Source organism: Neoarius graeffei, chromosome 6, assembly GCF_027579695.1.
Source record: "Neoarius graeffei isolate fNeoGra1 chromosome 6, fNeoGra1.pri, whole genome shotgun sequence".
Classification (NCBI taxonomy): Eukaryota; Metazoa; Chordata; class Actinopteri; order Siluriformes; family Ariidae; genus Neoarius; species Neoarius graeffei.
The window spans coordinates 60583243-60595527 of record NC_083574.1 but is presented as its reverse complement, the minus strand read 5'-3'; the positions used below and the strand labels follow the sequence as shown (position 1 = coordinate 60595527).

Genomic DNA, 12285 nt, shown 5'->3' with positions numbered 1-12285 from the left:
GCTGAAGACACGTGACAGGGCATCTGCCTTAGTGTTCTTGGTGCCTGGACGATAGGATATTGTGAAGTGGAAGCATGTGAAAAACAGAGCCCATCAGGCTTGGCATGGGTTAAGTCTCTTGGCCTTCTTGAGATATTCCAAGTTCTTACGATCCATAAGTATGACAAAGGGGTAAGTGGCTCCCTCCAGCCAGTGTCTGCATTCCTCCAGAGCAAGCTTGATAGCGAGTAGTTCTCTGTTCCCAATGTCATAGTTCCTCTCTGCTGAGGTGAGTTTCTTCAAGAAGAATGTGACTGGATGGAGCTTGGGCTTCTCACTAAAGCGCTGTGAGAGGACCCCTCCTACACCTGTCCCGGAGGTGTCCACCTCGACCGTGAAAGGTCAGGTAGGGTCAGGGTGTTGGAGAATCGGGGCTGTGGTGAAGGCGGTTTTGAGCTTGTTGAAGGCCTCTTCAGCTAGAGGGGTCCAGTGGAGGCACTTTGGTCCCTTCTTTAACAGGGAGGTCAAGGGCACCGCGTGAATACTGAAATTTCTAATGAAACAGTGAAAGAAATTTGCAAAACCTAGGAAGTGTTGGAGCTCCTTGACAAAAGTGGGCACTGGCCAGGAAGTCATGACAGAGACCTTGGAGGGGTCCATACTGACCCCCTCTGCACTGATGATGTACCCCAGAAAGGAGATCTGATGCATGTGGAACTTGCACTTCTCGGCCTTGACATAAAGGTGGTTTCCTAACAGGCAGTTGAGTACTGATCGGATGTGTTGGAGATGGCTCTCTTCATCTGGGGGGTAGCTCAGGATATCATCGATGTACACCACCACAAATTTTTCTAACATGTCCTGAAGTACATCACTGATGAGACACTGGAACACACTTGGTGCCAAAAAGAGGCCATAGGGCATCACCCAGTACTCAAAATGGCCAGCGTTGGTGCTGAAGGCCGTCTTCCACTCATTTCCTTCTCAGATATGGACCAGGATGTAGGCACTGCATAGGTCTAGCTTAGAAAACACCTTGGCGCTACAGAGCTGTTCTAAAGCCGAGGGCACCAAAGGAAGAGGATACGGGTATTTCACTGAGATCTGATTGAGTCCTCGAAAGTCTATACATGGACAGAGGCTGCCCCCTCTCTTCTCCACGAAGAAGAATCCCGCTGATGCAGGTGATGTAGACAGGCATATGTACCCTGCTTGAGGGCCTCTTGTATGTACTCCTCCATAGCCGCTTGTTCCATCTGGGACAGAGGGTAGATGTGACTGCGTGGTGGAGAAGTGCCCGGTAGGTCAATGACACAGTTGTGGGGCGGTGTGGTGTTAGGCTGCATGCCTTACCCTTACTGAAGACCTCCCTTAGGTCCAGGTAACACTCTGGGACCCCTTCTAAGGAGTCAGGCTGGGGACTCTCTACAGAGGTGGAGGAGAGACTTAGCTGAGGACGCTGAAGACAGTTCTGAAAACAGGTCGGGGACCATTGGAGAATCTCCTTATTCTGCCAGGAGATGAGCAGGTCATGAAGCTGCAGCCAAGGATAACCCAAAATGATGTCATGATGTACAGTAGCGGTAACAAGGAGTGAGATTAGCTCTGAATGGAGGGCTCCCACCTGAATGTGCACAGGAGCAGTCCGGGTGGTGACGTGGTCATCCCCTATTGGGCCTCTGTTGATTGTCCTGATGCTGAGTGGGCTCTGCAGAGGGTTTGTGGGCAAACTGAACTTCTGAATGACTGAGCTGTTAATGAAGTTCCCTTCTGCCCCTGAGTCAACAAATGCAGAAAGCATGTGGGTCAAGGAAGGCAGTTTCAACAATACAGGAACCTTGAAAGACTGAGCTCTAAATGATCTCACTGGACTCACCACGTCAGCCTCAGTCTCCCCAGAACTGGTGCACAGTGGGAGGACTGGACACTGAATAATCTGATGGTTGGCACTCCTGCAGTAGAAACACAGGCCCTCTCTCCTCCTCCGATCTCGTTCAGAGCATTTCGGACAAGCTTGTGAGATCTCCATGGGTGTGGGAGCATCGGTGGTAGAATTGGGTGCGGCCTCCTCCTTGAGTGATGGGCGACTGGATAGTAGATGGTCCACCCAAATCACGAGATCAATCAGGGTGTCTAAGGTGAGATGTTCATCATGGCACGCCAACTCACTCAATACAGCAGGGCGGAGCCCCTGGCAGAAAACAGCTTTTAGAGATGGCTCATTCCATCTGCTGGCTGCTGCAAGAATTCAGAAATCTAGGGCATAGTCGGTGACTCTCCTAGAGCCCTGTGTAATGGTCAATAGGCTCTCGCCGACCTCAATTCCCTCAGACTCATGATCAAACACACGCTTGAATAGTGCAAGGAAATGATCATACAAGGTTGTGTGCTCCCCTCCACTCCTCCACACTGTGCTAGCCCACTGCATCGCCTTGCCGGTCAAGAACGAAAGAAACCTTGCAATCTTACGTTCATCAGAGATGTGTTGGATCATAGAGAAGTACATTGGGTGGCACGGTGGTGTAGTGGTTAGCACGGTCGGCTCACAGCAAGAAGGTTCCGGGTTCGAACCCAGCAGCTGGCGAGGGCCTTTCTGTGTGGAGTTTGCATGTTCTCACCGTGTCTGCATGGGTTTCCTCCGGGTGCTCCGGTTTCCCCCACAATTCAAAGACATGCAGTTAGGTTGATGTGAGGCGGCCTTGGGCTGAGGTGCCCTTGAGCAAGGTACCTGACCCCTGACTGCTCCCCGGGCGCTCTGGTGTGGCTGCCCACTGCTCTGTGTGTGTGTGTGTGTGTGTGTGTGTGTGTTCACTGCTTCAGATGGGTTAAATGCAGAGGATGAATTTCACTGTGCTTGAAGTGTGCATGTGACGAATAAAGTATGCAAAAAAAAAATGAAGCACTGAAGCAAAAATCCCTTACAGCTACACAAATCCCAGCATATTTCTCTGAGCATGCAAGTTGGTGAGCATCTGCTGATGTTCCCCCAAGAGGTGCCCCTGAGCACTCAGAGCAGTTAGCCTCGCCTCCTCTGCTGCATCCATCGCAGCGAAGTATTCTGTCAGGGGGCAGGCATTTATGGATATATGTGCAGGGGAGAGCAGGGAAAGCAAACTGGAAACAAAGCCAAAACGTGAGACTAGAATTAAGGTCATGGGACAGGCGAGGGTCAATCGATTGGTAGATGGGGCAATGTAGACAGGGTTAGAGAATAACGAGTAAGATATGAGAGCAAGGGTCGAGAACACAAAAAGCAGGCAGTAGAATAAAGGTTCGGTATGACAGGCATGAACACTGAATGATACTTCGCATCAAGTGGGAGAGGTGTTTATATAGCAGGGACTGATGAACCAGGAAAAGAGTGACAGGTGTATTTAATAAACAGGTGATAGAGGGCGCTGTGGTTCGTGGGTGTTTTAGTTCTGTGTGGCCATGTTTGTAGCTGGGTTCGGACTGCCGCTCTCGACAGCATTACTGACATACAGGACCATTTTTATTGCAGAAGGCATATACTGTATACAGATAGATACAGTGAAAGCAATCAGGCACAAAGGTTAACATTATTATTTTAGTTATTGACTTATGAAAAGGATTGCCCTTCTTATATAATCTGAGAGACATAACTGCAACTATTAATGCTTCTGTTCTTCCTGTTTTTCTTATTTCTGGTCTACTATATTCAGTATATATACATAGTTTTACTATTGTCCTTACAGCAAAAGTGCTGTACAGCAAAATGACAACAGAGGTTTTAGTCACTTCCTCAGTGTGATTTATCTGAAATCTTCTCATGATAAAAACTTTCGAGTTCCCCCAAAACTTTACAACACATTACCAGAACAAGAGTTAACAGTCAGTGAAACTGAGTACTGTATATACATTCTGTCTCAGAGGTAATAGCAAATAAGTTTAACATTTAAATAATAGTAATATTTAAATTAGAGAGTAATATTCTCTCTCTCTCTTGCTAATATATATATATATATATATATATATATATATATATATATATATATATATATATATAAAATAACAGGTCTTCATAATTTTAACCACTGACTTAATCTGACATAAGAATGATAGAGAAATGGTAAGTGGTGTTTTAGAAAAGTATAGTCACCAAGGTTTTCTGGTTCTTTTTTTTTTTTTTACCATGTACTGTATAAGGAAGCTATGGTTTGAAAGACAGGCTTACTCTGCAGTTTCACACCAGCAGTATAGTTACCTGGGTCATCCCACATATGCACAACCTTCAAGAAGAACAACTGTGCTTTTGAAATCCACTCTGAAACAAAGTGTTTGTTCTTGGCTGTGCAATTGCTTGACCATGGAGCATCTCAACTTTACCATCAGTCAGACTTCTGAATCTGATTTTGTCAACACCAACAGTACTGTGAGCTCTAAGCAGGTAGGCGCTGCAGTATTTCTAAGCCTGTGCTGCTTGGTTGGATTACCCAGCAACATTGCAGTTATCATCACCATCGCTCGTCAATGGAGCGAACATATGAGCTTCACTGTGAAGCTAATGCTAAACCTGGCTATATCTGATTCTTTGGTCCTCAGTTTGGCTCCTTTTGTAGTTTCTGGTCTGCTGTATAGATGGACATTTGGCCTTTGGTCATGCAAGATTCTTATGTATCTAATCTACTGTGCTATGTATGCTGGTGTGTAGACTGTGACTGTGATGGCTGCACATCACGATCACACAATTAATTCAAAAGTTCCTGATCTCAGCACAATGGAAAGACTGCAGAAAGCTCGTAGACACTCACTATTAATTTGGCTCTGGGGTCATACATCCCCGATTCCAAAAAAGTTGGGACAAAGTACAAATTGTAAATAAAAACGGAATGCAATGATGTGGAAGTTTCAAAATTCCATATTTTATTCAGAATAGAACATAGATGACATATCAAATGTTTAAACTGAGAAAATGTATCATTTAAAGAGAAAAATTAGGTGATTTTAAATTTCATGATAACAACACATGTCAAAAAAGTTGGGACAAGGACATGTTTACCACTGTGAGACATCCCCTTTTCTCTTTACAACAGTCTGTAAACGTCTGGGGACTGAGGAGACAAGTTGCTCAAGTTTAGGGATAGGAATGTTAACCCATTCTTGTCTAATGTAGGATTCTAGTTGCTCAACTGTCTTAGGTCTTTTTTGTCGTATCTTCCGTTTTATTGATGCGCCAAATGTTTTCTATGGGTGAAAGATCTGGACTGCAGGCTGGCCAGTTCAGTACCTGGACCCTTCTTCTACGCAGCCACGATGCTGTAATTGATGCAGTATGTGGTTTGGCATTGTCATGTTGGAAAATGCAAGGTCTTCCCTGAAAGAGACGTCATCTGGATGGGAGCATATGTTGCTCTAGAACCTGGATGTACCTTTCAGCATTGATGGTGTCTTTCCAGATGTGTAAGCCGCCCATGCCACATGCACTAATGCAACCCCATACCATCAGAGATGCAGGCTTCTGAACTGAGCACCGATAACAACTTGGGTCGTCCTTCTCCTCTTTAGTCCGAATGACACGGCGTCCCTGATTTCCATAAAGAACTTCACATTTTTATTTGTCTGACCACAAAACAGTTTTCCACTTTGCCACAGTCCATTTTAAATGAGCCTTGGCCCAGAGAAGACATCTGCGCTTCTGGATCATGTTTAGATACGGCTTCTTCTTTAAAGTATAGAGTTTTAGCTGGCAACGGCGGATGGCATGGTGAATTGTGTTCACAGATAATGTTCTCTGGAAATATTCCTGAGCCCATTTTGTGATTTCCAATACAGAAGCATGCCTGTATGTGATGCAGTGCCGTCTAAGGGCCCGAAGATCACGGGCACCCAGTATGGTTTTCCGGCCTTGACCCTTATGCACAGAGATTCTTCCAGATTCTCTGAATCTTTTGATGATATTATGCACTGTAGATGATGATATGTTCAAACTCTTTGCAATTTTACACTGTTGAACTCCTTTCTGATATTGCTCCACTATTTGTCGGCGCAGAATTAGGGGGATTGGTGAACCTCTTCCCATCTTTACTTCTGAGAGCCACTGCCACTCCAAGATGCTCTTTTTATACCCAGTCATGTTAATGACCTATTGCCAATTGACCTAATGAGTTGCAATTTGGTCCTCCAGCTGTTCCTTTTTTGTACCTTTAACTTTTCCAGCCTCTTATTGCCCCGTCCCAATTTTTTGAGATGTGTTGCTGTCATGAAATTTCAAATGAGCCAATATTTGGCATGAAATTCCAAAATGTCTCACTTTCGACATTTGATATGTTGTCTATGTTCTATTGTGAATACAATATCAGTTTTTGAGATTTGAGAATTATTGCATTCCATTTTTATTTACAATTTGTACTTTTTTGGAATTGGGGTTGTGTGTATATATACATCATCAGATTTTCACACAAGTCCTAAAAGTAAATAAAGAGAACCCAGTTAAACAAATGAGACCAAAATATTACACTTGGTCATTTATTTATTGAGGAAAATGATCCAATACTGCATATCTGTGAATGGCAAAAGTATGTGAACCTTTGCTTTCAGTAGCTGGTGTGACCCCCTTGTGCAGCAATAACTGCAACTAAATGTTTCCAGTGACTGTTGATCAGTCCTGCACACCGGCTTGGAGGAATTTTAGCCCATTCTTCCAAACAGAACAGCTTCAACTCTGGGTTGTTGGTGGGTTTCCTCACAGGAACTGCTCGCTTCAGGTCCTTCCACAACATTTCGATTGGATTAAAGTCAGGACTTTGGCTTGGCCATTCCAAAACATTAACTTTATTCTTCTTTAAGCATTCTTTGGTAGAACGACTTGTGTGCTTAGGGTTGTTGTCTTGCTGCATGACCCACCTTCTCTTGAGATTCAGTTCATGGACAGATGTCCTGACATTTTCCTTTAGAATTCGCTGGTATAATTCAGAATTCATTGTTCCATCAATGATGGCAAGCCGTCCTGGCCCAGATGCAGCAAAACAGGCCCAAACCATCATACTACAGTGGTGCTTGAAAGTTTGTGAACCCTTTAGAATTTTCTATATTTCTGCATAAATATGACCTAAAACATCATCAGATTTTCACACAAGTCTGAAAAGTAGATAAAGATAACCCAGTTAAACAAATGAGACAAAAATATTATACTTGGTCATTTATTTATTGAGGAAAATGACCCAATATTACATATCTGTGTGTGGCAAAAGTATGTGAACCTTTGCTTTCAGTATCTGGTGTGACCCCCTTGTGCAGCAATAACTGCAACTAAACGTTTCTGGTAACTGCTGATCAGTCCTGCACACCAGCCTGGAGGAATTTTAGCCCATTCCTCTGAACAAAACAGCTTCAACTCTGGGATGTTGGTGGGTTTCCTCACATGAACTGCTCACTTCAGGTCCTTCCACAACATTTGGATTGGATTAAGGTCAGGACTTTGACTTGGCCATTCCAAAACATTAACTTTATTCTTCTTTAACCATTCTTTGGTAGAACGACTTGTGTGCTTAGGGTCGTTGTCTTGCTGCATGACCCACCTTCTCTTGAGATTCAGTTCATGGACAGATGTCCTGACATTTTCCTTTAGAATTCACTGGTATAATTCAGAATTCATTGTTCCATCAATGATGGCAAGCCGTCCTGGCCCAGATGCAGCAAAACAGGCCCAAACCATGATACTACCACCACCATGTTTCACAGATGGGATAAGGTTCTTATGCTGTAATGCAGTGGTTTCCTTTCTGCAAACATATTGTTTCTCATTTAAACCAAAATTCTATTTTGGTCTCATCCATCCACAGAACATTTTTCCAATAGCCTTCTGGCTTGTCCACATGATCTTTAGCAAACTGCAGACAAGCAGCAATGTTCTTTTTGGAGAGCAGTGGCTTTCTCCTTGCAACTCTGCCATGCAGACCACTGTTGTTCAGTGTTCTCCTGATGGTGGACTCATGAACATTAACATTAGCCAATGTGAGAGAGGCCTTCAGTTGCTTAGAAGTTACCCTGGGGTCCTTTGTGACCTCGCCGACTATTACACGCCTTACTCTTGGAGTGATCGTTGTTGGTCGACCACTCCTGGGGAGGGTAACAATGGTCTTGAATTTCCTCCATTTGTACACAATCTGTCTGACTGTGGATTGGTGGAGTCCAAACTCTTTAGAGATGGATTTGTAACCTTTTCCAGCCTGATGAGCATCAACAATGCTTTTTCTGAGGTCCTCAGAAACCTCCTTTGTTCGTGCCATGATACATTTCCACAAACATGTGTTGTGAAGATCAGACTTTGATCAATCCCTGTTCTTTAAATAAAACAGGGTGCCCACTCACACCTGATTGCCATCCCAATTGATTGAAATAACTGATTGAAAAAACTGTACAAAATCTCAGTTCCTCAACATCTGAATTGGACATTCTGCCCACCAACTTTTTTAAGTCTGTTCTTCATCTTATAATTACAGATGTGCTTCAAATTATAAATACATCCCTGGAGACTGGCGTTGTTCCTGTGTCCCTAAAAAAGCCGTTGTAAAGCCCCTTCTTTAAAAAAATAATCTGGATCCTTCAGTATTAAATAACTACAGGCCAATATCAAATTTACCATTCATTGGGAAAATCCTTGAAAAAATTGTCTTCAATCAATTAACTGCCTTCTTGATAGCAAACAGCCATTTTGATAATTTTCAGTCAGGATTTCGTGCCAATCATAGCACTGAAACAGCGCTGATTAAAGTTATAAATGACATACGTCTTAATACTGATGCAGGCAAAACATTGGTCCTGGTATTACTGGACCTCAGTGCAGCTTTTGATACTATTGATCACAACATACTGCTATATCGACTTGAACACTGGGTTGGATTGACTGGTAAAGTTATCAATTGGTTAAATTCATACTTAAAAGATAGAAGCTTCTCTGTTACCCTGGGAAATTGTTCCTCAACGTCAATGTCTTTGACCTGTGATGTCCCCCAGGGGTCGATTCTTGGACCATTACTTTTCAACCTTTATATGCTCCCACTTGGGCAAATTATCAATAAAAATTCAATTTTGTATCACTGCTATGCAGATGACACCCAAATTTATTTTGCTCTATCACCTAATGATTATGCCCCCCTTGAATGTCTCTACCAGTGTATCGATCAAATCAATAGCTGTATGTCACAAAATTTTCTTCAGCTGAACACAGATAAAACAGAAGTAATTCTATTTGGAAAAAAAGATGAAAGACTCAAGATTACCACTATTCTTGACACAAAAGGGATGAAAACTAAAGAAATGGTTAAAAATCTTGGTGTTTTCATTGACAGCGAGCTAAACTTTGACAGTCACATGAAAGCAATCACTAAAACGGCATTTTATCACCTAAAAAACATTTCCAAACTAAGAGGACTTATGTCAAAAAATGATCTGGAAAAACTAATACATGCCTTCATCTCTAGTAGGGTTGATTACTGCAATGGCCTTTTCACAGGCCTGCCAAAAAAGACCATCAAACGACTTCAGCTGGTTCAAAATGCAGCGGCGAGGGTTCTCACACGAACAAAAAGAACAGAGCACATTACTCCAATTCTAAGGTCCCTTCACTGGCTTCCAGTAAGCTACAGAATTGACTTTAAAGTATTGCTGCTGGTATACAAATCTCTAAATGGTACAGGGCCCAATTACCTCTCTGATATGTTGCAGCGGCCTAACCCAATCAGATCTACCAGATCAAAACAGAAAAATTTACTATTAAAACCAGTTGTTAAAACAAAGTATGGTGAAGCAGCTTTCAGCTACTATGCAGTACAGCTATGGAACCAACTGCCAGAGGACATTAAAAATGCTCCTGCTGTTGGCAGTTTTAAATCTAGGTTAAAGACCAAGCTGTTTTCAGATGCTTTCTGTTAAATAATTAATATTGTCTTCTTTTTTTATAATTTTTACTTTCTCTGCATGTTTTAAATTTACTTTAATTTTAACTTTATCTCATCTCATCATCTCTAGCCGCTTTATCCTTCTACAGGGTCGCAGGCAAGCTGGAGCCTATCCCAGCTGACTACGGGCGAAAGGCGGGGTACACCCTGGACAAGTCGCCAGGTCATCACAGGGCTAACACATAGACAACCATTCACACCTACGCTCAATTTAGAGTCACCAGTTAACCTAACCTGCATGTCTTTGGACTGTGGGGGAAACCGGAGCACCCGGAGGAAACCCACGCGGACACGGGGAGAACATGCAAACTCCACACAGAAAGGCCCTCACCGGCCTCGGGGCTCGAACCCAGGACCTTCTTGCTGTGAGGCGACAGCGCTAACCACTACACCATCGTGCCGCCCAATTTTAACTTTATTCTATTTTATTCTTTATTCTATTCTGCTGGTTTCTTTTTTTTCTCCTCCTATTTCTACTTTATTTTATTATTTTATTTCTACTATTGTTTAATTCTTATCATTTTCTTTTAATTCTTTTAATTCTTTTAATTAATTGGTTTAGAATAAAAATAAAATTATTTTATGTAATTTTATTTCTCTATTGTTTACTGTTTTTGTTTTTACTTCTGTAAAGCACATTGAACTGCCATTGTGTATGAAATGTGCTATATAAATAAACTTGCCTTGCCTTGCCTTGCCTTGAAAACACCTGACTCTAATTTCACCTTCAAATTAACTGCTAATCCGAGAGGTTCACATACTTTTGCCACTCAGAGATATGTAATATTGGATTATTTTCCTCAGTAGATAAATGACCAAGTATAATATTTTTGTCTCATTTGTTTAACTGGGTTCTCTTTATCTACTTTTAGGACTTGTGTGAAAATCTGATGATGTTTTAATTCATATTTATTCAGAAATATAGAAAATTCTAAAGGGTTCACAAACTTTCAAGCACCACTGTACCACCACCATGTTTCACAGATGGGATAAGGTTCTTATGCTGGAATGCAGTGTTTTCCTTTCTCCAAAGGTTCCCATACTTTTGCCACTCACAGATATGCAATATTGGATCATTTTCCTCAATAAATAAATTACCAAGTATAATATTTTTGTCTCATTTGTTTAACTGGGTTCTCTTTATCTACTTTTAGGACTTGTGTGAAAATCTGATGATGTTTTAGGTCATATTTATGCAGAAATATAGAAAATTCTAAAGGGTTCACAAACTTTCAAGCACCACTGTATATACATGAGCCAGCTGTGTACTGCTCTAAAGGAAACTGGGTGTGTATAAAGAGCTCTGAAGCACAGAGAATTCCTGCAGAAGTATTTAAGTGTATCGACTCGTTTTTCATCTGGTTTATGTCCTTTTCTGTTTTATCTTTCCTGGGTGTGATTGAAGATGTCTAAAGTGTTTGATGATTTTGTGAGTTGATTAAAAGAGTCATGGTGAAAGGAAGGGTTAATGTTGAGCCTAACAGCACAATCAACAAGGCTAATGTGGCAAATGAACTCTGTGACATTATTGACAAAACCACAGAGTTAATGCAAGTGGAAGAAGAGCTAGCTCAGAAGTGCAGCATAGCTTGCAACTCATTGTAGTGCACAGAAGAAGTTAGAAAAGCATGACAAAACAAAAGCAACTCGTGGCAAGGAGAAATGGCTTAAGCAAGTTTTGATGGCTTTGACCCACAGTAAAAGGTGCAAGGAAATTCAGATGAAATCTGAAATGGATAGAAGATTCAAAGATTATGAGAGCCATCTGTCCACTATGAATGAGGCTGTCCAGAAAAAAGAGAGAAATGTGAGAGAACATGGAGAGCACTGCATATTCTGAGGTTGAGCAGAATGCAAATCTTAAACAACAACTACTTGAGTCTAAAGCCAATTTAGAGTGACAGCTTGAATCTAAAGCTGATTTGGAGCAAAAGCTTTATTGGTCTAAAGCTAGAGTGGATGAGCTGGAATGGAAATTATCCAAAAAAATGAAGAAAAATCTAAAAGATGCTTCTTCAGCTCCCTCCACTCCAAATGCACATGTGCAGCCCAGTGCACCACCTTACTCTGAGATGAAGTCACCCCTAGAGGTGAAAAAGCAAACTGTAATGAAAAAAAACCACTCAGATGAATGAAATGAATGAGAGTGAAATCTCCAGTGATTCAGAAAGCAAAGAAATAATGCAGCTAAGACCATTAAAGACAAGAACAAGAGCTGGAGGACCTGCTCCTTCTGATATTGACAGGTGGAGTAAAAATATGAAACATCCCAGAGAAGATGGGATGAAAACCTGGTATGAACTTTGTCACCTCAGAGGTATTTATAACCTGCATCCATATGGTGGAGTAAAGATTTTGAATGCATTACTGATTCCACCTGAGCAAG

The 12285-nt window shown here is 42.0% G+C and overlaps 1 pseudogene; it reads left to right on the top strand.

The window, feature by feature from the left end:
* Positions 1 to 4132: 4132 nt before the first annotated feature.
* LOC132888303 (chemerin-like receptor 2) lies at positions 4133 to 11312 on the top strand (annotated as a pseudogene).
* Positions 11313 to 12285: the final 973 nt, after the last annotated feature.